The sequence below is a fragment of the Coregonus clupeaformis genome, chromosome 9 (genome assembly GCF_020615455.1).
Source record: "Coregonus clupeaformis isolate EN_2021a chromosome 9, ASM2061545v1, whole genome shotgun sequence".
In the NCBI taxonomy this organism is placed as follows: Eukaryota; Metazoa; Chordata; class Actinopteri; order Salmoniformes; family Salmonidae; genus Coregonus; species Coregonus clupeaformis.
The window spans coordinates 1,836,733-1,863,393 of record NC_059200.1 but is presented as its reverse complement, the minus strand read 5'-3'; the positions used below and the strand labels follow the sequence as shown (position 1 = coordinate 1,863,393).

The following is a 26,661-nucleotide window of genomic DNA, read 5'->3' as shown; positions in this document are numbered from 1 at the left end:
ACCCGTCTCCACTCCCCCTCCACCTCCCAAACCGTAATGGCACCAGCCGCCACACTCAATCTCTAACCCCCCCGAGAGGGAGAGAGAAGCTGATGAAGAATATGGGGAGTAAATATACAGCCAGATTACATATCATACATACTGTACCATTTTGATGTATACAGCAACATGATTACTATCTGTGGTTACCCCCTCTTTTTCCCCTTTGAGTGACTGATATAGAAAAACAAGATGTCTACATGAGTCATTCTACAGAAGTGGTGCAAATTGGGGGGTTGGATTTTTTTAAAATTTGTATCATGTTTTTTCTTTCAACACGTCCTCCAACATATGTCAGGTAGAAATATACTACTCACACACTGTTCGTATTGCATATTTGAAACAGTTACCTGAATTCCTTACCACCCCACTCAATTTATCACTACCGAATCATAGTGAAAAAGTTGCAATAAAACGGAGAACCATGCACAGTAGTGATCATTTTGATTAACCTTCTATTACAGATTGTTTTTGTATACCAAATTAACAAAATAGTAAAAACATGATTCTTAACATGATTTTCAAAACCTTTCAATTGAATTTATAGAAATATTATTACTATTGTTCTCTGTAAATGTTCAATGTTGATTGATTGAATTACTTACACATCTAATTAATTATGTTGTTAATGTTTAAATTATCACTTTATTTTAGCAAAATAACAGGAGTTATGGTGTCAAGTGGCAATCAGAGATAAATGGAGACCTCTAGATCTGGTTCAGTCTGCTTTCCACCAGACACTGGGATATTAATTCATCTTTCAGCAGGACAAGAACCTAAAACACAAGACCAAATCTACACTGGAGTTGCTTACCAAGAAGACAGTGAATGTTCCTGAGTGGCAGAGTTACAGTTTTGACTTAAATCTGCTTGAAAATCTATGGCAAGACTTGAAAATGGTTGTCTAGCAATGGTCAACAACCAATTTGACAGATCTTGAAGAATTTTGAAAAGAATAATGGACAAATATTGTATAATCCAGATGTGCAAAGCTCTTACAGACGTACCCAGAAAGACTCATAACTATAAGGGTGAGTCTACAAAGTATTGACTCAGGGGTGTGAATACTTACAGTACCAGTCAAAATTTGGACACACCTACTCATTCAAGGGTTTTTCTTTATTTTGACTATTTTCTACATTGTAGAATAATAGTGAAGACATCAAAACTATGAAATAACACACATGGAATCATGTAGTAACCAAAAAAGTGTTAAATCAAAAAGGATTTTAGATTTTCAAAGTAGCCACCCTTTGCCTTGATGACAGCTTTGCACACTCTTGGCATTCTCTCAACCAGCTTCATGAGGTAGTCATCTGGAATGCTTTTCCAACAGTCTTGAAGGAGTTCCCACATATGCTGAGCACTTGTTGGATGCTTTTCCTTCACTCTGCGGTCCAACTCATCCCAAACCATCTCAATTGGGTTGAGGTCGGGTGATCGTGGAGGCCAGGTTATCTGATGCAGCACTCCATCACTCTCCTTCTTGGTCAAATAGCCTTTACACAGCCTGGAGGTGTGTTATGGGTCATTGTCCTGTTGAAAAACAAATGATCGTCCCAATAAGCCCAAACCAGATGGGATGGCGCAGGTAGCTTAGTGGTTAAGAGCGTTGTGCCAGTAACCGAAAGGTCGCTGGTTCTAATCCCCGAGCCGACTAGGTGAAAAATCTGTCGATGTGCCCTTGAGCAAGGCACTTAACCCTAATTGCTCATGTAAGTCGCTCTGGATAAGAGCGTCTGCTAAATGACTAAATAAAAAATAAAATAAAAATAATAATAATAATAATAATAATATGGCGTATCGCTGCAGAATGCTGTGGTAGCCATGCTGGTTAAGTGTGCCTTGAATTCTAAATAAATCACTGACAGTGTCACCAGCAAAGCACCCCCACACCATCACACCTCCTCCATGCTTCACGGTGGGAACCACACATGCGGAGATCATCCATTCACCTACTCTGCATCTCACAAAGACGCAGCGGTTGGAATAAAAAAATCTCACATTTGGACTCATCAGACCAAAAGGACAGATTTCCACCGGTCTAATGTCCATTGCTCGTGTTTCTTGGCCCAAGCAAGTCTCTTTTTCTTATTGATGTCCTTTAGTAGTGGTTTCTTTCCAGCAATTCGACCATGAAGGCCTGATTCACACAGTCTCCTCTGAACAGTTGATGTTGAGATGTGTCTGTTACTTGAACTCTGTGAAGCATTTATTTGGGCTGCAATTTCTGAGGTGCAGTTAACTCTAATGAACGTATCCTCTGCAGCAGAGGTAACTCTGGGTCTTCCTTTCCTGTGGCAGTCCTCATGAGAGCCAGTTTCATCATAGCGTTTGATGGTTTTTGCGACTGCACTTGAAGAAACGTTCAAAGTCCTTGAAGTTTTCCAGATTGACTGACCTTCGTGTCTTAAAGTAATGATGGACTGTTGTTTCTCTTTGCTGTTCTTGTCATATATATATATGGACTTGGTCTTTTACCAAATAGGGCTATCTTCTGTATACCACCCCTACCTTGTCACAACACAACTGATTGGCTCAAACGCATTAAGAAGGAAAGAAATTCCACAAATTAACTTAACAAGGCACACCTATTCTACAATGTAGAAAATAGTAAAAAGAAAAGAAAAACCCTGGAATGAGTAGGTGTGTCCAAACTTTTGACTGCTACTGTATGTAAATTAGATATTTCTGTATTTCATTTTCAATAAATTTGAAAACATTCCTAAAAACATGTTTTCACTTTGTCATTATGGGGTGTTGTGTGTAGATTTAAAAAAATATTTAATCAATTTTGAATTCAGGCTGTAACACAAAATGTGGAATAAGTCTAGGGATGTGAATACTTTCTGAAGACAGTGCCATTGAGGGCTTCCACCATTTAAAGTAGTCAACTTGGTGGGGATTCCTATGGGTTGGGAGTGATCAGCCAATGATCAGAGAGCATTGTCTTCTTCAAATTGAGTTGCCTATGGCTTGTAAACCAACGACTAAGGCTATATCCAGGAGCTAAAACCAAGATTTATACCAGGAAATTGGTCCCAAGATCCAGCTCCAGAACCAGTGAGTTGAGACCACTAGATCAAGGACCAAGACCACTAGATCAAGAGTCCATGGGCCCTTTCTTCAATTGTAAGAAACTTAAGTAGAGCAAACTCGAGTACAGTAGAGCCATGCTGGAGAGGGGTGCAATCCTATCACCTGGTGATATTTGTAGGGGTGTGGTTTAAGACATTCATTCTACAGTCTTTTAATGTGTGTGTTTCAGTAGTGACATCAAAAGGTGGGACAGTGTGGCTTTCTTTCACAGTGAGAGGCTGTTGTGTTTGGTGTTAACAATGCTCCTGTTCCTGTCTGGGGTCTGTCCAGTTAAGGAGAGGCTGGGAGACACACACACTCAGCCACATGCCTCAGATGACTGAGTTGTTAGATTGAGATTGTTGCAAGTGTGATTCAGCAGTTCTAAACACACACATTCTCTCACACACACACACACACACTCAGAAACACTAACCCAGTGTTCTTATTTACACATCTCTGGCATGCAGCTTTGATGGGACTACAGGAGTAAGTCCCAAGATGTTTGCCCGAGCAGCAGACTCAAGCTATAGACACCATAAAGACTGCAAGTGCGCTAGTCCAAAGTCACTTTGATTATGCCTGCACATCATCGTTCACCAGCAGCCCCAAACATCTAAAGAATAAGCTACAGACCAGCCAAAACAAGCCAACCTATACTGAGCAGCAATGAATGAATGAAAGAATGAATGAATCAACGGATGAATGAAGACATTTGTGCCTCTTGTTTATGCCCTTCAGAAACACACACGCTTTTGTGCTCTGTTTTCCATTGAGGCCTACTACCGTTCGGTTGGACAACAGCCCCCAGAGCAGCTGTGGCACACATTAACCCTGAAACTGCCACCATCTCCAGGGGCGTGAAATGCCTGACCAGACCAGCACAGTCATGTCAGCTTTATAATGCTGTAACTAATGCTGCTTTTTAGCAGGTTAGGGTCAAAGACCAGATTCAGTTCTATAAAGCCCAACTACTACGCAGCTCCAAATAAATACAGTAGGCCAATTGCTTCAAATTGACTGAATTGAAGTAAAGATCTATTTCAATATGCCAATGGATGAAGTGACATTGAAAAGGATCGTGAAATCAGGTGACAGGAAGGTTTACAAAGGGGTTTGAACCTGATCTTAGTGTGTCACTACAGCACAAAGGCAACAAACAAAGGACCAGTTCTGACACCAGAAAATCGATGGACGGCCACAGGTTTCCTCTGCCACCTTTGACACAGAGAGTAAGTGCATGCAAACACACACACACCTGTCAGAGCACTCCCCCTCCTTCACCACAAGTGTGTGTGTAGCCCTCCCACTCCTATTTAATTAACCATCCCGCCACTCCTCCACCCCTGCCACTCATCCGCTACTAAGATGTGGTTTCAGTGAACCAACAGATAGAGAGACAAGGGGCCATGACTCACAGCTCACTGACACAAAGGCCCAGGGGCTCTGTAAAGGGGCTCTATTGTGTAGCACTGTGTTCTGACGTGTTGGGAAGGTTGGCCAGCGGTCAGCCACCCGGGCACCTGCCCTGACTATAGGCAGGTAAGTAGAGAACTTGCCAGCCACAGAGCCACACCACTACCTTTAGTTACACTGAGTCTCTGGGACTGGACAACAACTGGTGTGTGTGTGTGTTTCAGAGGAAGTGTAAGTGTCAGTGTGGGTGTAATGGAGTCTGTTCATGTGAACTTTGTTTCTCTGGATGAATTTGAATGACTGTGTACATGAATGTTGATAGTCATCTAGACTTCTAATGCCTGGCAGACACTACACAACTTTTTAAATCCTAACGTCGCTGAGCATCTCACATTAAACGACCGTCTTTCCTGTCGTTCTTTGTCTTGGCAATGTAGTGGTGTGCACACTAAACAATGCGGATGGGGGGGGAGGTCACACACTACAAGATTCTTCACTTGGTCGTGAGGATTCTTGATACCACGCTCTCTCACAAAAACTAGGATGTGATGTGATTAGATAGCTAGAACGAGCTGTGGCTCAAAGCAACATCATGAACGTATTCAGTCAGATATTCACGTTTGCCATACAGAGTTGAAATATCTAGCCAATACATTTTGAATTGAATAACATTGTGTGTAAAGAGCTTGTCAGAGCTGTAACGATTTGACAAGTACAAACGCATACTAGTAGTAGTCAACGCTCCTGTTCGAGAGTCTACACATTCTGGGTGATGCGATAAAACGTCATCATCTCACTGGCTTCTTCTCTGGCGAGCTCTCCTTGGATATTGCTGATCTGCGTTCTCAAATCTTGTCGTTGCATATCTCACACTACAAGAGCATTGCAGATTTTGTGCCGATAAAATCAAACATATTTGAAAATATCGGGATGTCTGGATGGGATCGGTAGCCCTCAGATTGCGTCTCTGACCCGCTCACATTAAACGAGCGTCGGTGACGGCCGCACTCCCCGAGTAGGCAACAACCTGGAGATTTAGTCTCCGATCTCAAAACCGCACCCGGCTTAGCTAGACAATAGTCCAGCACTGATACAACTGAGTGGAAAGATACTGCAGATCTTGGTTGGCGCGCTCTGAGACAGTTGTCGTTAATTTGAGCTGTGTTGGTCATCATAATTACAAACAGTAAAACTTAATTTCAGGGAAAATCTGTATACGCTAGGCAAACCTTTCTACAACGTGTAATTTAGACAATCCTACGCGAGGCTGGATATAGAAAACTACAGAATGTATCCTTTAGTTAGCCAATCCATTGGGTTACTTCTGAAAGATAAGACATGGTAAATCACACTGCTTAGACAAGCTACAAACACTCTAGTGTTTTTATAATCCCAAGTACAGATAGCATTTTCTGGAGGTTTAGTTGACATTATAGTGATAGTCAAAGAGCGCGCACACACACACAGGTCATTCCCACGAAATGAGTGCCTTTTGCGTCCCTTTGATAAGTAGAAATTGTGCACCAAAGCCTGTTATAATTGTAGTGCCCTTTAATATAGACCACATGGAGAATTCAATGAAGTGCCAAAATTTAGCATTTTGACATGTCCCTTCATGCACCCTCTGACTTCTAGGAAGATTTTAACCCACTTAATCCCAACATTTCTCAAAGTTTTCACCATCATTATAAAACCCTAGTTATTTTGTTGCTTTGACAAAGTAAATTCTGGAGATTATTATTTATTTAATGTGATTAGTGATTCTGTCCTTCATGTTAAGGTCAACCCTGTTACGTGAACTGAACTTACGTTTTAATGTGGTGAAACTAATCCTTTAAAATAAATAAGATGTTCTAAAGAAACATTAGACATCTAATAGTCAAACCATAGTGTAAAAGCAGATGAGCTAGTTCTACTCTTTTTGGCCATGTTCTGGTGTTTTGTGGTGGAAAAGTGAGCGGGTCGAACATAACACATCAACCCTGTTACCCACAGATACAGGCTAGAAATGCTTTAACAATTATTATTATTTTGTGAAGCTTACTTTAAATTGATCCTCCCCGTTACACACAAACTTTTAAACCCCCTATCACAAGGGCATTTATAACTGTTTTAAGATGAAATCATCAATCCTGTTAAAAAGTTAAACCTGTTACTTTATTTGGCACTTACTATAGTGTTTTTTTTATTGAACCTCTTGAGATGGGAAAACGTGTTTTTTATGAAGTGGAACATGTGCTCTTTATGACAGAATGTTAAAATCAGGTGAAATCAAGTTACACTACTCACAAGACACCCAATTGGTGGAACGACCCACACACACACACACACACAGGACGAGTCTCAGAAATAGCGGCAAGAGGGCGGGTGGGTTTGGGACTACCCTGGCCTGGTTGTGTTTATCCAAACACAAATGTGTTAGACTTGGAATATAATGGTTTTTTAATACATTGTTGCTGTTGATTTACTGTTAATCACAGCAATTTTCTAAGCTGCCCATAATTACTTAATGACAACAGCCATTACTGAATGCAATTTAATTGTGGATGACTCAAATGAGCTCTCATCAAAACTATTTACAGCTTTGCCTAGATTTCCCCAAGTCTCAGTCATCCCTTCCAGGCCCATTAAAACTGGATTTATATGGTATACTGACTCAATACAATCTTCCATGATTTAGGAGGACTTCACAAACAAACACAGAAACTGCTCTGGATGCTGTGACGAGAGGGTAATCATTGTAGTTGCTGATGGGCTCAGGTATAGGACAAAGACGTAGATCTGTCCGTAGGATGTGTGTATTCTGGAACCTAAAGCCCCTGGGAGTGGAGACTGTTGTGTCCGAGATCCAGCTATTGGGGAACCACGCCTCAGCAAGTCACAGCGACTCCCTCCCCCTTCTTCCCTCCCTCCCCTTCTCACGTGGCCCGGCACAGGGAGAGACAGAGAGCAGAGGGACAAACCCCCACCCCACCCCAGGCCCCTGCTGTGAGAGCTATGCCCGCTGTGTTGGTGGAGGGGTAGAGACGGTTGGTAAAGAGGAGACGGGCTCTGGCAATAAAGGCCTGTGTTGCTGGAGCAGATGGGCCAGAAGCAGGAACTCGGAGTCATGTGTCTGCGCTGAGACTTAACACATACACACACTAGGAGAACTATAGTCATCACAGCCTCTCTGCCTAACCTTGAAATCAGATCTACCCTCTGGTTGTGAGGTGCATTGACAACTCTATTGTTTTCAAGAGCAGTTACCCCCTCCCTCTAAGCAGCTTGGTGAATCATGAGTCCACGCCAATCGAAGGCAGGAGAGGTGTGTGTGTGCATGGGTGGTGTGTGTGTGTTTCTCCAACAGCCAGTTGTGTCCATGTATACTCAATCTCTCCCAGTCTCACTGTGACACAAACACAAAGGAGGCAAGTGCAGCAATTGCCAAGGTCAGTGAACAGGAAAGCCTCCACTTCACTGTCCGAGTGAGTCAGTCAGGACATCATCAGCATTGACTCTACCTCCCTCTGCTGGGTACTGATTGTATTATATACAACTATAATATATGGAATCACTGTCGTGTTCAGGAGAATGCAACATTGTGTACATTTCAGACAGATGACTAAAGTCACTAAAAAAGACAACCTTCTAGAACACACACACATATATACATACATACATACATATATATATATATATATACACACACATCTCCCGAGTGGCGCAGTGGTCTAAGGCACTGCATCGCAGTGCTAGCTGTGCCACTAGAGATCCTGGTTCGAATCCAGGCTCTGTCGTAGCCGGCCGCGACCGGGAGACCCATGTGGCGGCACACAATTGGCCCAGGGTAGGGGAGGGAATGGCCGGCAGGGATGTAGCTCAGTTGGTAGAGCATGGCGTTTGCAACGCCAGGGTTGTGGGTTCGATTCCCACGGGGGGCTAGTATGATTAAAAAATAATAATAATTATAATGTATGCACTCACTAACTAAGTCGCTCTGGATAAGAGCATCTGCTAAATGACGTAAATGTAATATATATCTCACTACACTATGTCAGAAATAGGAAGTGAAAGTCACATGACAACACTCATGTCGTGAAATAGTCACATGCTTGCTGACACCCATGTAGTGAATGAATAGGTCACAGGATGCCTCGTAAGCAGAGCCCTTTATGTCCACAGGAAGCTCTGGTTTAGAAAGAAAAACCAGTGACATCAAGACCTCTCAGTGATGTCCTATAGGAATGCTATAACTGAGTCCAATGGTCTTATGCTGTGTTCATGTGCTAGTCGGAACTAGGAAACTCAGAATTCTCCTACTTGGAAACTCGTTGTAGAAACATGAGCTCTGAATTTCCCACTTGAAAGTACCAGAATCAACCAATAGGAAGCTCTACGCAAATAACTTATCTTAATTTTAACACAAAGTTTCCAATAGCACGTGAACGCAGCATTACCTCCTAAAGGAGAGAACATTTACAGAACATTAGCTAGGATTCCCATTAAGTTCTACTTAGTGTTTAGAATGTTCTGCTAACATTCAATAAAATGTTGTGGAAAACATCTGTAACAACCACCACTGAACATTCCCCAAAAGTTTTCTGACAGAGCTCTAGAGTTCCTCTGTGGAGATGGGAGAACCTTCAAGAAGGACAACCATCTCTGCAGCACTCCATCAATCAGGCCTTTATGGTAGAGTGGCCAGACGGAACAACCACTCAGTAAAAGACACATGACAGCCTGCTTGGTTTGCCAAAAGGCAACTAAATACTCTCAGACCATGAGAAACAAGATTCTCTGGTCTGATGAAACCAAAATGGAACTCTTTGGCCTGAATGCCAAGCGTCACGTCTGGAGGAAACCTGGCACCCTCCCTACAGTGAAGCATGGTGGTGGCAGAATCATACTGTGGGGATGTTTTTCAGTGGCAGGGACTGGGAGACTAGTCAGGATCGAGGGAAAGATGAACGGAGCAAAGTACAGAGAAATCATTGATGAAAACCTGCTCCAGAGCACTCAGGACCTCAGACTGGGGCGAAGGTTCACCTTCCAACAGAACAACGACCCTAAGCACACAGCCAAGACAATGCAGGAGTGGCTTCGGGACAAGTCTCTGAATGTCCTTGAGTGGCCCAGCCAGAACCTGGACTTGAACCCGATCGAACATCTCTGGAGAGACCTGAAAATAGCTGTGCAGCAACGCTCCCCATCCAACCTGACAGAGCTTGAGAGGATCTGCAGAGAAGAATTGGAGAAACTCCCCAAATACAGGTGTGCCAAGCTTGTAGCGTCATACCCAAGAAGAATCGAGGCTGTAATCGCTGCCAAAGGTGCTTTAACAAAGTACTGAGTAAAGGGTCTGAATACTTATGTAAATATGATCCGTTTTTTTTATTTTGAATAAATTAGCAAACATTTCTAAAAAAACATTTTTGCTTTGTCATTATGGGCTATTGTGTGTAGATTGAAGAGGGGAAAAAACTATTTAATCAATTTTAGAATAAGGCTGTAACGTAACATAATGCGGAAAAAGTCAAGGGGTCTGAATACTTTCCGAATGCACTGTATGTATTAGAAGGCAAAAAAGGAAGCATGGAATTCCTGATTGACCATACTGCCATGGCTATATACTGAAAAACTAAGACAAGAGAGCTTCCCTGGTGGCGCAGAGGATAAAAAACCTGGTTTTGGAACCAAACATTGCAGATTGTCAACATTTGAAGTGTAAAAAATAGTTGTGTTTGTATGATTAAATGCTGTTCAAATGTCCTATGAATGAAAATGGCACGTCTCTATATCACCTTCAAATGTGAATGGCCATTAAGCGTGGAGAGAAATATAATGGGGATGTATTCCAATCTGCTTTAAGGAGCTACACATTTGCATGCTGAGAATGTTGTGGTAATATTAGGTAAAACTTAAATAACATTTTCTAAATGGTCTTGACATGTTCTGAGGACCTCCAAGACAAGATAAAATGTATATTGCGTGAACATCAATGGAATATTATGTTAAACATAAAATGAATATGCTATGAACATCATACAAACTGAATTATCTGTAAATTGTGGAACATAGTGGGAATATTCTTGAAACATCCCAGACAACTCCCATTACTTAATTAAATATTCTGGGAACCTTTAAAGAACTTAGACCAGGTGTTCTGACAACATTATAGGAATGTCCTGTGCAACCTAACTTAAACATTGTATGAATGTCATCACAATTGAGCATATTTGGTGTTTTGGGAACCTCTCTTGTGATATCCCCACAATCTAAAGTAACATTCTGGGAACCTTTAAAGAAAATGTCTTCTGGGAATGTTCTTGTGACATCAGGTGAATGTTTTTTGCACCCTAAAATAAATATTGTACAATCATCCGCACAACTGGACAGTTTTTGTGTTTTGGAAACATATATTTTGTGATGTCCCCACAATGTTCTCACCAGACTGTTCTCACACCCTAATGAAACATTCTGGGAACCTTTGAAGAACAGATTACATTTGTTTGAGGAACGTTCTTGCAACATCCGGCAAATTTTTTATACAAACATTATCAGCAGACTGGACAGCTTGTGTTGAGAACATTTGCCATGACCTAATGAATGTTCTGGGAACATTCACAGAACCAATTTTGGTTTGCTGGGTGGGCTTGTTTAACGTCGCAGCCAATAGTGCAGGCGACTGTCGACTGAGTGATCTACAATGAACCTTGCATCATAAATAACTACTCAAATAACTACTCACTCACGCTCTGGATAAGAGCGTCTGCTAAATTACGTAAATGTAAATTATTATTTGTAGATCAGTCAGTCACAATTTACCCATGATACATTACGGTTTTGATCCTCTCGAACACTGCCAGTACCTACATACACTGCATGCAGCGTCTGACTCACATTCACAGACAAATGTCCCCACCTACTGCTCACCGAAGGTAAAGGGCATGGGTTTACAGTGAACCCCCTGACCCCAAGCAGGAAAGCTGCATCAACCATTGTGAAGAAGACACTATCTAGAAAGGGGACACAAGTCACGTTGTCAATAAAGCAGTGAATTGGGGAAGCATAAACAGTGTGCGGGCCTTCCTGTTCTTTACAAGTATTCCTTATTAGCCCAGCACCTACATTTTTAAGGATGTGCGTATGACCACAAACTTTTCTATAAACAAGTCGCTGCAACCATCAAACATTGCAAAAATCATAACAAACATTAATATGGTTTCCTGTAGTAGTGAACATTTCCTGTAGAAATGAACATGCGTCATAGACAAGCTAGATCAGATAAGGAGCAGTGTTCTAACCATAAGTCTATGGTTCTACCAAGGCCTCTGTGGGTAGGAGAGCACAAACCCACAATTCATCCCCTGCAATAGCACCCATACATCCAGCAGTCTCAATCAGCTCCACATTCAAAAGCAGGCAACTTTAACTGATTCCTCAAACAGCACTGAAAATCTACTGATCCATCAAAAGGCCATTAGATGGCAACGTCCTCCTTAGAAACAGACAGGCGTCTTGGAAAGTCAGGTCACCCAAAAAAATTCTAATATAAAAACGTCTCAAATTACATTTGCGTGGGCTCTCCAAAACACAGAATGGAGGACACAGTTTCCAGTTCAGCTCCACTGGGCAATGCAATGGGACTGCAACTGTGCTGCTCCCAAATGACAGATGGGGGAGTCAGTGTTAATAATGCTCTCAGAGCAAGCTGTAAAGACTACCAGATGTTTGGGAGCCCAGATCTGCAGCCAGCCCCCATTTTTCCACTCCGCACCGCCGCTCAAAACAGGGAGAGGCAGGGAGAGGGGGGAGAGAGGAGGGTGGAAAGGGAAAAAAAAGAGAGAGCAGCAGAGGTGGAGAGAGAAAGAAAAGAGAGAGGCAGAGGTGGCGAGAGAAATAAAAGAGAGAGAGATAAGGAAAAGAGAAAAAGGGAGGAGAGAAGTTGGCTATCCTTGCATGCACTCAGTCAGCGGGGTCATTGAGTGCACTCATTTTTTGGACTGCCTGTCAAAACACTACTGCTACCCGCCGCAGTGTGTGCCTATTCACTGAGGGAAACGTAACACACTGTTCTATACACACACACGCATCAACACCGAGTTTGAGACGGACATCATACGCAGTGGGACTGACTAAGTAACATCATACAGAGAGGATATTTCAACCTGAGAAGTAACAAGGATTTGGATGGTATATGAAAGTGTTTTTAGGCTAGGTGCAATCTGAGCATCAGCATGCATTTCTATGGCATGAGATTGTTGTAAGGCTCTCTTTTTGAATATGAACATGTATTTGCATGGTATATAACAGTGTTCTCTGACCATTGTGGAAATGTGTATTTGCATTGTAAATGAGAGTTCTTACCAGGTACAGGAGGAAGGTGTGCAGGCCAGTCCCCAGTCCCACAGAGGACAGGATACCCAAGCCTACCCAGTAGGCACACCACAGGAACCTCTTCTCCATGTGCTGCACATACTGCACACAGGGGACAGACACAGACAGAGAGACAGTGTCAGCTTCACAGCAGACCGAGACAGTCAGCCATGGGAGACTCAGGCAGAGTGAGAGAAAAAACGAAGTAGGAGAGACAGGAGGTTTTGCGTGTGCACTGTGTGCACCCTACTCCGTTCTAGAGAAAGGAGGGAGGGACAAGAGAGTGAGAGAAGGTAAACATGAGGCAGAAAGTGAAAGTGCGCCACAGAAAAAGAGGGGGAGCAGTGGGGAGAGGGTGAGAGAGAGCAAGTATTTGTATTTATTATGGATCCCAATTAGCTGCTGCCTTCTCTTCCTGGGGTCCAGAAAAATGAAGGCAGTTCATACAATTTTAAAAACATTACAATACATTCACAACACACTGTGTGCCCTCAGGCCCCTACTCCACCACTACCACATATCTACAGTACAAAATCCATGTGTACGTGTGTGTATAGTGCGTGTGTATGCAAGTGTCTGCGCCTATGTTTGTGTTGCTTCACAGTCCCCGCTGTTCCATAAGGTGCTTTTATCTGTTTTTTAAATCTAAATTTTACTACCTGCATCAGTTACTTGATGTGGAATAGAGTTCCATGTAGTCATGGCTCTATGTAGTACTGTGCGCCTCCCATAATCTGTTCTGGACTTGGGGACTGTGAAGAGACCTCTGGTGGCATGTCTTGTGGGGTATGCATGGGTGACCGTGCTGTGCACCAGTAGTTCAAACAGACAGCTCGGTGCATTCAACATGTCAATACCTCTCATAAATACAAGTAGTGATGAAGTCAATCTCTCCTCAACTTTGAGCCAGGAGAGATTGACATGCATATTATTAATATTAGCTCTCTGTGTACATCCAAGGGCCAGCCGTGCTGCCCTGTTCTGAGCAAATTGCAAGTCTTTTTTTGTGGCACCTGACCACATGACTGAACAGTAGTTCAGGTGTGACAAAATTAGGGCCTGTAGGACCTGCCTTGTTGATAGTGCTGTTAAGGTAGAGCAGCGCTTTATTATGGACATACTTCTCCCCATCTTAGCTACTGTTGTATCAATATGTTTTGACCATGACAGTTTACAATCCAGGGTTACTCCAAACAGTTTAGTCACCTCAACTTGCTCAATTTCCACATTATTTATTACAAGATTTAGTTGAGGTTTAGGGTTTAGTGAATGATTTGTCCCAAATACAATGCTTTTAGTTTTAGAAATCTTTAGGACTAACTTATTCCTTGCCACCCACTCTGAAACTAACTGCAACTCTTTGTTAAGTATTGCAGTCATTTCAGTCGCTGTAGTAGCTGACATGTATAGTGTTGAGTCATCCGGCATACATAGACACTCTGGCTTTACTCAAAGCCAGTGGCATGTCATTAGTAAAGATTGAAAAAAGTAATGGGCCTAGACAGCAGCCCTGGGGAATTCCTGATTCTACCTGGAGAGCGTGAGGGAGGGAGAGAGGGGCAGAGAGGGTGAGAGAGCGCAAGTAATAGAGAGAGGCGAAGCAGAGAGTGGCAGGGGTGAGAGGGCATGTGATAGAGAGAGAGAGGGAGAATGAGCAAAATAACATCAGTTAGTGCCTGTTGTTGAGAGTTTTAGAGGACAGGGCCGTAGGATAGGAGTGTTCAGATTCAAAACAACACACACAAAGAGAAGAGCAGAATAACTGTTATTCTACAAGGAAGTCAGCTCTTACACAACTCTTTCCCTCTCTTCCCCCGCCCATCTCTCCCTCCATCCATCATACAGTATATGGACCAACACCACCTCCTCAAATGGGCAGACAGGTTGTTTTCAGGAAGAGCCAGTGATGTTGTAGATTACGGGAACACTGTGGAGTTTTTCTGGCACCAAACTCATTTCCCAGAAAACCCCAGTGAACAGAGGAAAACAAAAACATTATATGCAGCAGCAGCATCTCTCATGGCCTCTTAAAAAGCCTGGGTGGGAAGTGCCAGCCATGTCCAATTGTTTTCAGGGTTACCAAGAATTAATGACGTAACACCTTAGGACTAGAGTTTAGGAGTTTAACATGGACAATAAAATATTTGGTGCTGCAGCTTTAAAGCAATTCTGTCTGGATCTCTGGAGCCACTTTTACTGTGGTACATTAGCTGTTCATTTGGTACAGTGTGTGTGTGCGCTCAGTAAATTAGCTGTTCATGTGGTACAGCTAATGTACCGATTAAATAGGGCATGTGGTAAATAGGGCAGGTGAAGGTAAGTGTGTGAAGGTAAGTGTGTAGTAAGTTTAATACTCTTTTTTTTCAGCTTGTGATCTCTGGAGACAACAGCTTTATAAAGGCTTAGGAACGTTAATTAGCAACCCCTGATGCACACACACACACTGTACCAAATGAACAGCTAATTTACTACAGACGTGACACACACACTTCACCTTCTGATGTTTTCCTTCAACAGAGTAGGCGATGGAGAAGAGGGTGACCAGCACCAGCAGAGAAGACAGAATGTCTTTGTCGCCATAACCTGAGGAAAGAAGAGAGGGATGGAGGAAAGAGGGAAAAGAGGAGGAGGGGAGGGAGGTAAAGAAGATAAGGGGGAGGGAGAGGAGGATGAGCAAATGGGCAGACCAGATGGTGGCTGGCCTTGAGCTCTTGAAAAAGAAAAGGAGAGCTGCACACTCTAGGAGCTCAGATGCAATAATATAATAACCAACGTTGACAGACAAGCTATCTTCATCAGGGTATAGTGACAAACGCTGTGGGTCACTAGTTTATATAGTGTCAAAGGACACACACAGGTGTCTAATCATGGCCGGGTGTGGACTGATATCATTGGTTAATTCACAGATAAACAGAACATAGAAAAAACATGAATGGATAGCATACGATCACAATCTGGCTACATAGGCCCACAAACATTTACAATGAATAGCAAAATCACAAGACTGGCTTCAGATCAAAGTCTACGTTGAGACCGAAGGGAGCAAGGGTCTATAAATTAAAGATCCAGGCAGTCTCTCGTTTTAACAATATGTTGTCGAGGTCACCACCTCTCCTAGGGAGGGTGACATGTTCGATGCCGATATAACGTAATCGAGTGGTTCGCTTCCAAAAAGTGTGCCGCGACTGGGTACGTCGAGTTTTTGCACCTAATGGTGCTATGATGCTTCGAGATTCGTCCTTTTAATTCACGCTTTATTTTACCCACATAATTTTTACCACAAGGACAAGTTATAAGATAAATAACTGCCTTAGTGGAGCACGTGATAACACCTTTTATTGGGATCTGTTTCCCTGTTTGGGGGTGTTTTGAGGATGTACATTTGTAAGTGCCATTGAATTGAGCGCAACCATTACACTTCTCGTTTCCATCTGGTAGAGGTGCAAAGAGATATCTTTGTGTGGTAAATCAGAGTTTATCAATTGATCTGAGATTTCTGCCCCGCGAGAATACTACCAAGGGAGGGTCCGAAAACACATTACCTATACTGTCATCGGATCCCAGAATGTGCCAATGTTTGTGAACGATTCCCTTAAATTTATTCAGAGCACTTTGAATAGCGTGTAGTTAGAACGTAAGAATGCTTCTTTTTACGAGACTGTCTTTGAAAGAGATGTCTTGATTTGTTTTGAATTTTCTCAATGGCAGTATTAATCTGACAATTTTTGTACCCCCTCTCCTTGAATTTTCTTTGCGTCTCAGCCATATTTCTGTCGAAATCAGACTGTATTTTTGCAAATTCTTTTGATTCGACAGAATTGGCTGTAGGGCAAACAGTTTTTCAAGGGAAGCGGGTGATCCTCCCAGTGAGTTTAAGTGGCCGTCTGAGGCTGAGGGGTTGCCGTTTAGATTATTTGTCTGTTCAGGAATTAACTGAAATGCAGTTCATGATTTAAATGCATGTTCAATAAAATGTGAGATTATTAAGTGAATAAAGCTAACCCTTACCTTTATATCCACATTCTGGCTCAACCCTAACGCTAACCCTCAACCCTTGCTTCATGTTCACATGCTGGCTCAACCCTTACCCTAGCCTCAACTCTAATCCTAACCCTAGCCTCAACCCTAACCCTAAAAGTTGTATTGTCATGTGCACTAGTACAGTGAAAAGCCTTTCTTGCTTGCGCTTTACAAACAATGCAGTAATCTATATCAGTAGTTCCATGAAAAAAGTATGAAAAATTCAAGTACAACAAAAACACACGAGAAATAGAAATAAGAAGAACACAGGAATGTAAGTAAACTATATACAGGGTCAGTTCCAGAGTGTGCATTGAGACAGTCGAAAATAACAATAGAAGGGTCAATGCAGATAGTAGCCATTTTGTTATCTATTTAGCAGTCTTATGGCTTGGGGATAGAAGCTGTTCAGGTGCCTGTTAGTGTCAGACTTGATGTTCAGCAGAGAGAACAGTCTATGGCTTGGGTGGCTGGAGTCTTAAACCATTTTTTGGGGCTTCCTTTTACACAGCCTGGTATAGAGGTCCTGGATGGCAGGGAGCTCGGCCCCAGTGATGAACTGGGCTGTACTCACCACCCTCAGTAGCGCCTTGCGGTCGGGTACCTTGCAGTTGCCGTATAAAGCGGTGATGCAGCTAGTCAAGATGCTCTCAGTGGTGCAGCTGTAGAATTTTGGGGATCTGAGGGCTCATGCCAAATCATTTCAGCCTCCTGAGAATGAAGAGGCGCTGTCATGCCCTCTTTACAACTGTGTGGGTCTGTGTGGACCATGTTCATTCCTTTGTGATGTGGACACTGAGGAACTTGAAGCTCTCGACCCGCTCCACTACACACAGATGTGGATGGGGGCGTGCTTGCTCCTCCGTTTCCTGTAGTCCACGATCAGCTCCTTTGTCTTGCTGACATTGAGGGAGAGGTTCTTGTCCTTGCACTACACTGCCAGGTCTCTGACATTCTTCCTATAGGCTGCCTCATCCTCGTCGGTGATCAGTTCTAACACCGTCGTGTCATCAGCAAACTTGATGTTGGAGTCTTGTGTGGCCAAACAGTCGTGGGTAAACAGGGAGTACAGGAGGGGACTAAGCACTCACCCCTGAGAGGCCCCTGTGTTGATGGTCAGCGTGGCGGATGTGTTGTTGCCTACCCTCACTGCCTGGTCCAAGGGTCCTTAGCTTGGTGGTGAGCTAGGAGGGGACTATGGCGTTGAATGCATAGATGTAAAAATGCTGTTTTTTTACTACATAGGTATTCTTTTTGTCCAGGTGGGTGAGGGCAGTGTTGAGTGCAATAGAGATTGGATCATCTGTGGATCTGTTGGGGCAGTATGCAAATTGGAGTGGGTCCAGGGTGTCTGGGATGATGGTGTTAATGTGAGCCATGACCAGCCTTTCAAAACATTTCATGGCTATAGATGTGAGTGCTACAGGGAGATAGTCATTTAGGCAGGTTACCTTGGCATTCTTGGGCACAGGGATTATGGTGGTCTACTTGAAATAAGTTGGTATTACAGACGGGGCAGGGATAGGTTGAAAATGTCAGTGAAGACACTTGCCAGCTGGTCATCACATGAGTATGCGTCCTGGTATTCTGTCTGGCCATGCAGCCTTGCAAATGTTAACCTGTAAAGGACTTACATCGGCTACGCAGAGCGAGATCACACAGTCGTCCGGAACAGCTGGTTCTCTCATGCATGGTTCAGTTTGCTTGTCTCAAAGTGAGCATAGTAGGCATTTAGCTTGCCTGGTAATCCATTAGGATTTGATCTTAGTCCTGTATTGACGCTTGCCTGTTTGATGGCTCGGAGGTCGTAGCAGGAATTCTTATAAGCGTCTGGAATAGTGTCCCGCTCTTTGAAAGCGGCAGCTCTAGTCTTTAGCTCAGTGCAGATGCTGCCTATAATCCATGGCTTCTGGTTGGGGTATGTACATACAGTTACTGTGGGGACAACAGTCAACGGACTTATTATTAATGAAGCTGGTGACTGATGTGTTAAATGGATGAATCCTGGAACATATTCCAGTCTGTGCTAGCAAAACAGTCCTGTAGCTTAGCATCCGCTTCATCGGACCACTTCCGCATTGAGCGTGTCACTGGTACTTCCTGTTTGAGTTTTTGCTTGTAAGCAGGAAGCAGGAGGATGGAGTTATGGTCAGATTTGCCAAAGGGAGGGTCTTGTATGCATTTTTGAGTGTGGAGTAAAAGTTATCTAGAGTTTTGCCACCTTCACTTGCACAGGTGACATGCTCGTAAAAATTTGGTAAAGCAGATTTAAGTTTCCCTGCATTGAAATCCCCAGCCACGAGCAACCACTGAACGTGCATTTTCTTGTTTACTTATGGCCCTATACAGCTTGTTGAGTGCGGTCTTAGTACCAGCATCGGTTTGTGGTGGTAAATAGACAGCTACAAAATATATAGATGAAAACACTCTTGGTAAATAGTATGGTCTGCAGCTTTTCATGAGGTATTCTAACTCAGGCAGCAAAAACTCCTTAACATTAAAGATCGCGCACCAGCTGTTATTAAAAAAAAGAGACACACCCCTCCTCCCTTCGTCTTACCCGAGTCTGCCGACCGGTCTTGACCATACATAGAAAAACCAGCGAGATGTATATTATCCATGTCCTCATTCAGCCACAATTCCGAGAAACATAGCATATTACCGTTTTTTGATAGGATAGTCTCGAACGGAACTCATCCAGTTTATTCTCCAGTGAATGCACGTTCGCCCATGTAGAACAGAGGGCAATTACGGTGTATTTGCTCACCGGCGTAGTCTCGTCAGGATGCCGCTGTTCAGAACATGTTTTCGGTCATAGGAATCTCTCTCTCATACTCTCAGCACGGTACTCGCCTTGTGATGCCTGAGGTTCACCACGTCCTCTTGTCATTTAGTAAATAAACATGTTGCCCTCAGACTCAACCACAAGAGGCTCTCAAGGTGTGCACAATGACCTCCTTTAATTTACATTTTAGTCATTTAGCAGACGCTCTTATCCAGAGCGACTTACAGTTAGTGAGTGCATACATTTTTCATACTGGCCCTTACTTCAATAGAGTATTAAGTGACTGAAAACAGGGAAAACATAGGGATCATGTTTGGGGCAAGGTTATTCATATCAGAAACCGGTTCCATATCATCATCATCATTGAGCCTGCAGTGATACGGCATTTGTGGGAGTATTATTCGACTGAACTCACTATAAACTCACAATAGTATTCTGATAAACACTTTTTTAAATGGGCTGGGAAAAAAAAAATCAATTTTGGCAGGGCATCTAATTGGTGTCTTTCATTGCAACATCAATGAAGGTTAACTACTCCCTGCTTACGTAGTTGTTTTAATAAATGATCCTGTCTTGTATTGTCGGACTGTACAGCCAGGCAGAAAGGATTAAGTACAGGGGAGCGAGCCAGGAGGGCAGCAGGGAGAGTCTCAAGGTCTGTCTGTCTGCACATCCTTTCTCCTCGCCTCCTTCTCAAAACATTTTGAAGGAGAAGGTCCAAAGGGAGGGACCTTGGATCTTCTCCCCAAATGCAGTTAGAGAAGGAGGCGAGGACAGAGGACGCGAGGAATAGAGGAAAGACAAATTAACAAAGAGCCTCTATCTTGTAGTGTAGACTCTGACCCTGCTGCCTCCAAGTCTGTCTGTGGCTGGGCTGCCATATCATGACCTCACCCTCAGCAGTAGGGAGTATGTGTGGACTAAGACCTTTGTCTTCCTACAAACACCAGACTAGCTAGACTGTTTACTTGCTCAGTCTGACATGCAGTAGAGCACAGTGTTGGGGAGATTTATGAACTTAACATCTGTTTCTACAGAGACTAAAATACTTTCCATTTCAACACTTAATCAATACTCTTTATTTCCCATTTTGTAACACTTATTCAATACTTTGTACTCAAAACGTTATAATCAACACTTACTTTGTAACACTGATTCAACAATATAAAAATTGAGAAGACCACACAAACTTGTCCTAAATGACGGCAAAAAACAGGTGACAGGTGAGGGTCTGAGTGAGTTTCTCACCTCCACTTCCAGTCCTTCAGGGTGATGAGCAGCTCAAGCAGGAAGTAGTGTAGCGTGACGAGCGGTTTCTTCCATAGCACTAGAGACACGCACTTCTCACGGTCCCTCTGCTTCCTCTCCCTCAGCGACAAGGAGTCTATATCAACACATCCACACAGTGGGGTTTGCCTCAACCACCTCTAAAGACATGTCAGTCAGTGTGAACTGCTAAGGTGTAGCTTAAATAAACTCAAGTGATACTGTCAAAGTGCAGGTTTTTATGTTCTTCAGTCAGTGTGAGCAAAAACACTTAGGCCTACATCACTGTATGTTATGTCAACAATAACAATCATTAACTATATAGTGGTTCATTCAGCGGTCCCTACCTGCAGACTGCCTGTTGTGCTGTTCCTTGGCCGCTAGGCAGCTCGCAGTCTGCCCCATTCTCTGCCATCTCATTGAGTAGTGGGAGGACTGGGGGACACCTAGAGAGAGGAACGACAAAAATTGCATAAGGGACAGACTGTGGTTAGAGCAGACCTAGGGGACTCTGTGCTGTTGGTAGGCTAAGTCGTGACCAGAGGGCTGCAGGATATGGGACCGACAGTGTGGTGTTGGCAAGACGTGACTGAGTGGTGATCTGAGTGCAGAAGGTGATAGTATCATTAGGTCACGCACAGCGCTTTATCGGGTTACCACTAATCTGCAGGACACGGCACAGGCTCTGTGAAATCTCTGATCCCCTAGTCAGTGAGTGTCTGTACTTTATTTATTTTTAAAGGTCATAGATTAGATGTCCCAAATGATCACAACAGGCAGCCTCTGAAGAACAGAGTAGAACAGTGCAGATGCAAGGTAACCTATATAGTACGCAGACAACAGGGTAATGTGTCAGAGATAAGGACCAATGGTGATAAAAGAGATACTATCCACCACCACGTTTTTCTCAAGAATACACTAACAAGCCAACACATTTCTGAGCATTCGTCTCTTCCCAGATACTTCAGTGAAAGGATCCATCATTCTGCATCTAGACACATCTGTTATGCTACACAGTCGCTCTATGGGATGTTACAGACCAGAACCAGAAGGAGACGGGAGGTGGTGCGAGTGAGACATAGCAGGGACACTTATTAACCCAGTGTCCTGTCCACCCTCATTTTTCTGAGGCTGTGTGTGCGAGAGAGAGAGAGCTCAGAGCTGAGAGTACCAGCACGCAGACCACTCAGCTCTCAATCTGGTGGAAGTGTCAGTGTCACAGCCTCTTAATCCCTCTATTTAGTGCCATCGGCTCCAATACAGGAGGGCCCCTGGATTCAGTTTCCAAACGTCCACATTGACCGGGCTGACAGACAGCAGACAATGTACATCGTTGACTTTACAGGGGCCCTTGATGGCTCTTTAGATTCTAGATAGGAATTCTGAGGCCAGAGTAGGGTCATGTTTTCTTCCTTTGTGAAAATAATAGCTGGCTGCCTTTGGAACAAACGTGATGGTCAATGAAACATAATGCTGAATGGTATAGGGCGGCATATAGGTATGCAACAGTTCATCACTAATTACAAATACAATTCATTAAAACCTGGTAAGTGAATGAGCAGGGTATTTAAAATCAATACTACAGATAAAGTACTGTGTTTTACTGGTTCCTTCTAAGACAAATACAGGGTTGGAAGAGATGACTGAGGACAGTTTTTATAGTAGGCTGATGATACAGCGGCATTAAAATGAGTCAATCAGTATTGAGTTTAAAGGCTACATGTAGGAGCATAAGCTACACCTACACACTCAACAATGCAGAGTGAGGTCACTGGGGCTATTTACATGAGTTGGTGCAGCACAACAGACAGATTCTTACCCTCAAAGTTAACCCAGACATTTAAAGTTTAGGGGGAGTAAAGGTATTGGATGCCCCATATCAATTTCAACTAACTGTCTAATCATACCTTGACTGTTTTTGCATGAGAGAAGTAACTTTGGCTAAGACCAAACACCTTTGGATTGACAGTCTGGACAGTCATCCAAAAAGGAGAGCAATATGGATCATGAGTCATGTCCAGCTGCGTTGCAGAGAGCTATTCAAGCTCCTTGCTTTAATTAATATGTCTAGTCTACTCTCGTGCGTCAACGGGAGTGTTGTTTGGCTGTGTTGACGCAACTTGAGGCAAAAATGTTAACCAATTCCCAGCATCACAACGGTTTGTAGTAGTCCACCCGACTGCGCTTCATCATTAGACGACGATCATTGATTTACTCATGTTGTTTTCACAATCTGCCATTTCAAAATACTGCTGAAAAGAACAAAACAGCGCGTGGTGTAAATCCAGCAGCGCGTAGTGTGCCAAAACGGGACTCGATTACGCAATAACTTCCTTCAAAAACAACAGACTAGGTGCGTGAGGCCCCGTGCGCCGTTAAGGGTTTGTACTTGTACGCACAGGAGTGTTCTCGAATATTGGACCGTTGGCTTTCATACTTCTCGAATTGTCAGTGCAGCTCAAGACATTTATCAAACTGTCAACATATTCAGACGAATAGAGGACGCATACCGGAGATGCATTGGTTGGGAATTGTGGGGTCGTGCGCGTTCTGGGCTGTGCATCCTCCACGGATGGTGGTCTCAAGCGTAAATCATAGTCCACAGACTCTAGGACGCGATAGTCTAAATTACCGCGTCAAATTAAATGTTTTTAACAAGCAATTCTAGCAACACTAAACCTCTCCACGCAGTAGCCTACGCACTGGTTTCAAGTATCAACAGTACCAAAAAGTAATATGAATCTCTTGGCACACAAGTCACATTTTTCACTGTTCGAGGCAGAGAGAGCAACTCACCGCCCCGCGAGATGTCTTGAGTCCGCCAGGAATGTACCCAAAACCACAGTTTCAAACTCCGGTTGTAATAGAATCATAGCCTACATGACTATAGCCCAGTGTGGGGTGTCGTGGGGAACTGGGGGCACGTAAAGGGATAAATCACTAGAAGGATAGTCGGGGGCTGCAGAGGGGGTGGTGGCAGGCAGGAGTAAATGTGAGCCGACTTTTCATAGTTAGCCTAGTAACTACCCCAAGAGATCAAGACTAAAGCTTTAAAAATACATTCATATAACTTTCCTGCAACAGGCATCTAACGAATCTCTATTTGGATTGAGCAAAGAAAGAGAATGGCAGCCTTACCCAGACGAAACTGAGAAGACACCCAGGGTGAGGAGATTTTCAGGTAATGTCTTGAGAAGACATGGCCTAAATTACCACTGAAAAGTCTAATACTGATACATTTGTGGCTAGTATTGCATTATAATGACATACTTATGCATTGCATGCCATTGTGTGCATGCTATTGTAATAGGCCTACATCCATTATTTCAATCCAAGTAAGAGAAAACAAATAATGCATGGCATGTTGTTTGAATAAAGCTTGATAGAGCCAATGTAACAACAATATGTCCTTCTTGCACTCAAGCTATTACCTAACATCCTGTCCTGAGTTGGTCCCTGTTACGAACCTAGTGGCTTTAAAAGTCTAGGGTGGATGGTAAAGACACCCATAACATAACTCATGTGAATTAGAATAGTGAAAAGGAACAGTGAGAACAAAATACACTGACAACCAATCCTACCGTCAAACACAAAACGTTTATTTTAAACACACGGTAAACGGTTTGGGGAAAGGGGCTGAGCTGGACCCAAGGAATGAAATAATAAATTCAAAAACCCCTAAACTGATCCTGCCTGCCTAAAGAACCACTTCGCCTGCTACTAACTATACAAAAATACAGTGGGTGGTCCACTCAGATCTAACTGCAAAAAATGCCCTTTTTCCCCAGGCACAAACAAACATAGGTAAAATAGGGACTAAACAGCAAACGAGTGACTAGACAATAGCAAACAAGAGCCCACAGTAAAACATACTCACATGGAACAGGACAAAGTGAGATGTATGGCCTATGACTGTGGTGTATGAAGGTAGTCAATCTATCAAAACGGTCTGTGACAAGAAGTTTGTGTCTGTGTAGCCTAATGTGTGAGGGGAAAAAAAAGAGTATTGGGAGAAACACAACTGAATGGGTTTTTAAACCAGGGGATGTGTGATGTGATTGGGTAATGAAAACCAGAAACAGGTGGTGCAATCAGGAGGAGTGTCCACTGGTTGGTACACCTCAGCAATCTGACAGGTGGGACACACCAACGACCTGTGATTAGGGCAGACGGAGAGGAAAAACACAAATACACATACAGAATACCTGTATCAGTAACAGTCCCCCTCTAAAATAGCAGATTTATAGACCAGTGATTTTGGAACTTTTCCTGTTGAAAAGCCACATCCCAAATAGGGTTCTAGGGGTAACTAGCCCCCCCCTATTAACAATGTCTAATTGCTGACACAAAAAAAGCAATGTTTGGAGAAAGAAATTGCATGTGGATGAATGTCATGTTTAGGCAAATAAACTATAAAGGTAAATAAATGGCTACAGTTTACACTTTTTTAGTTATTTCATGAAATGGAGTAACTGGCCCTGGGTGTGCCAGTTACCCCGATAGAAGATTATAGCATAGGGTTTCACACAAGTGTGTTAAAATCGATTTTAATCAGTTTTATTTAGAAATTCTTTAGTAAGTAATACTTAAAAGCTAAGTGTAGCTGTCTTATTTTTATTATTTAAATAAAATATGGGGGGGAATGGTGTTGCACATGTCACCATTAATATCTGCACTATGAGGATATTTGATGTAAAGTCCCTCTTTAACTCACCTGCACATTAATTTTATTTGTTCTTTCATTGTTGTTCCATACAATTCATTATATACAATGCACTAAATATTATTTGAATAATGCAAGATTTTGAATCCCAGCAGTTTTTAAAATGACATTCAGGAGCAAAATATTTTCAATTGTTTATAATTCATAAAAAAATATTAATTGGAATATAATATTGGAATGGAATATAACTAATAACATTAAATAACATTGGAATATAACATTTAATAACAATAACTTAACTAATTAACTCAGTGTAACATTGATGTGGCAACTCTCTTATGCTCTGCTAGGATTCTAATTTGTACATAGGTCACAAATAAAGCTATCCCCAGTAAGATTGGAGCACAACTCATGAGCCCACCTCCTGCACTGCTCACAACTAATCCACTACTAGTTACCCCCTAGTACCCTACAAATACAGTAAAGTAAACACACTAAAGCAGTGGTTCCCAACATTTTTCTGTTACTGTACCACCAACTGAATTTTGCTCTGCCCGGTGTACCCCTGAAGTACCCCCTCGTGCATTTTACCAGTAGGCCTATTACCAGTACCCACATGTGTATAGGCCAAGTACGGCAGGGGTCCTAGTGTAACAGTGTTGCCCCAACCTGGACTTGAATCAAGGACCCTTTGAACACATCCTCAACTGCCTCCCACGAAGCATGGTTACCTATTGCTCCACAAAAGCTGCAGCCCATGCAGAGCAAGGAAACAAATACTTGAAGGGCTCAGCGAGTGACGTCATCGATTGAAACGCAACAAGCGTGCACCGTTAACTAGCTAGCCATTTCACACCGGTTACACTCACCCACCTTTGACCTCCTCCTTCGCAGCAACACCAGCAGCTGGGCTGCCCAACTAAGTGATCCGGGTCATGGCACCAATGTAACATTTTTGCTTCCGTCCCTCTCCTCGCCCCAACCTGGGCTTGAACCAGGGACCATCTGAATACATCAACAACTGCCTCACACAAAG

General features: G+C 43.0%; 1 pseudogene; it reads right to left on the bottom strand.

The window, feature by feature from the left end:
- Positions 1-26,661, bottom strand: part of LOC121574538 — a 106,859-nt pseudogene that overhangs the window by 78,618 nt on the left and 1,580 nt on the right.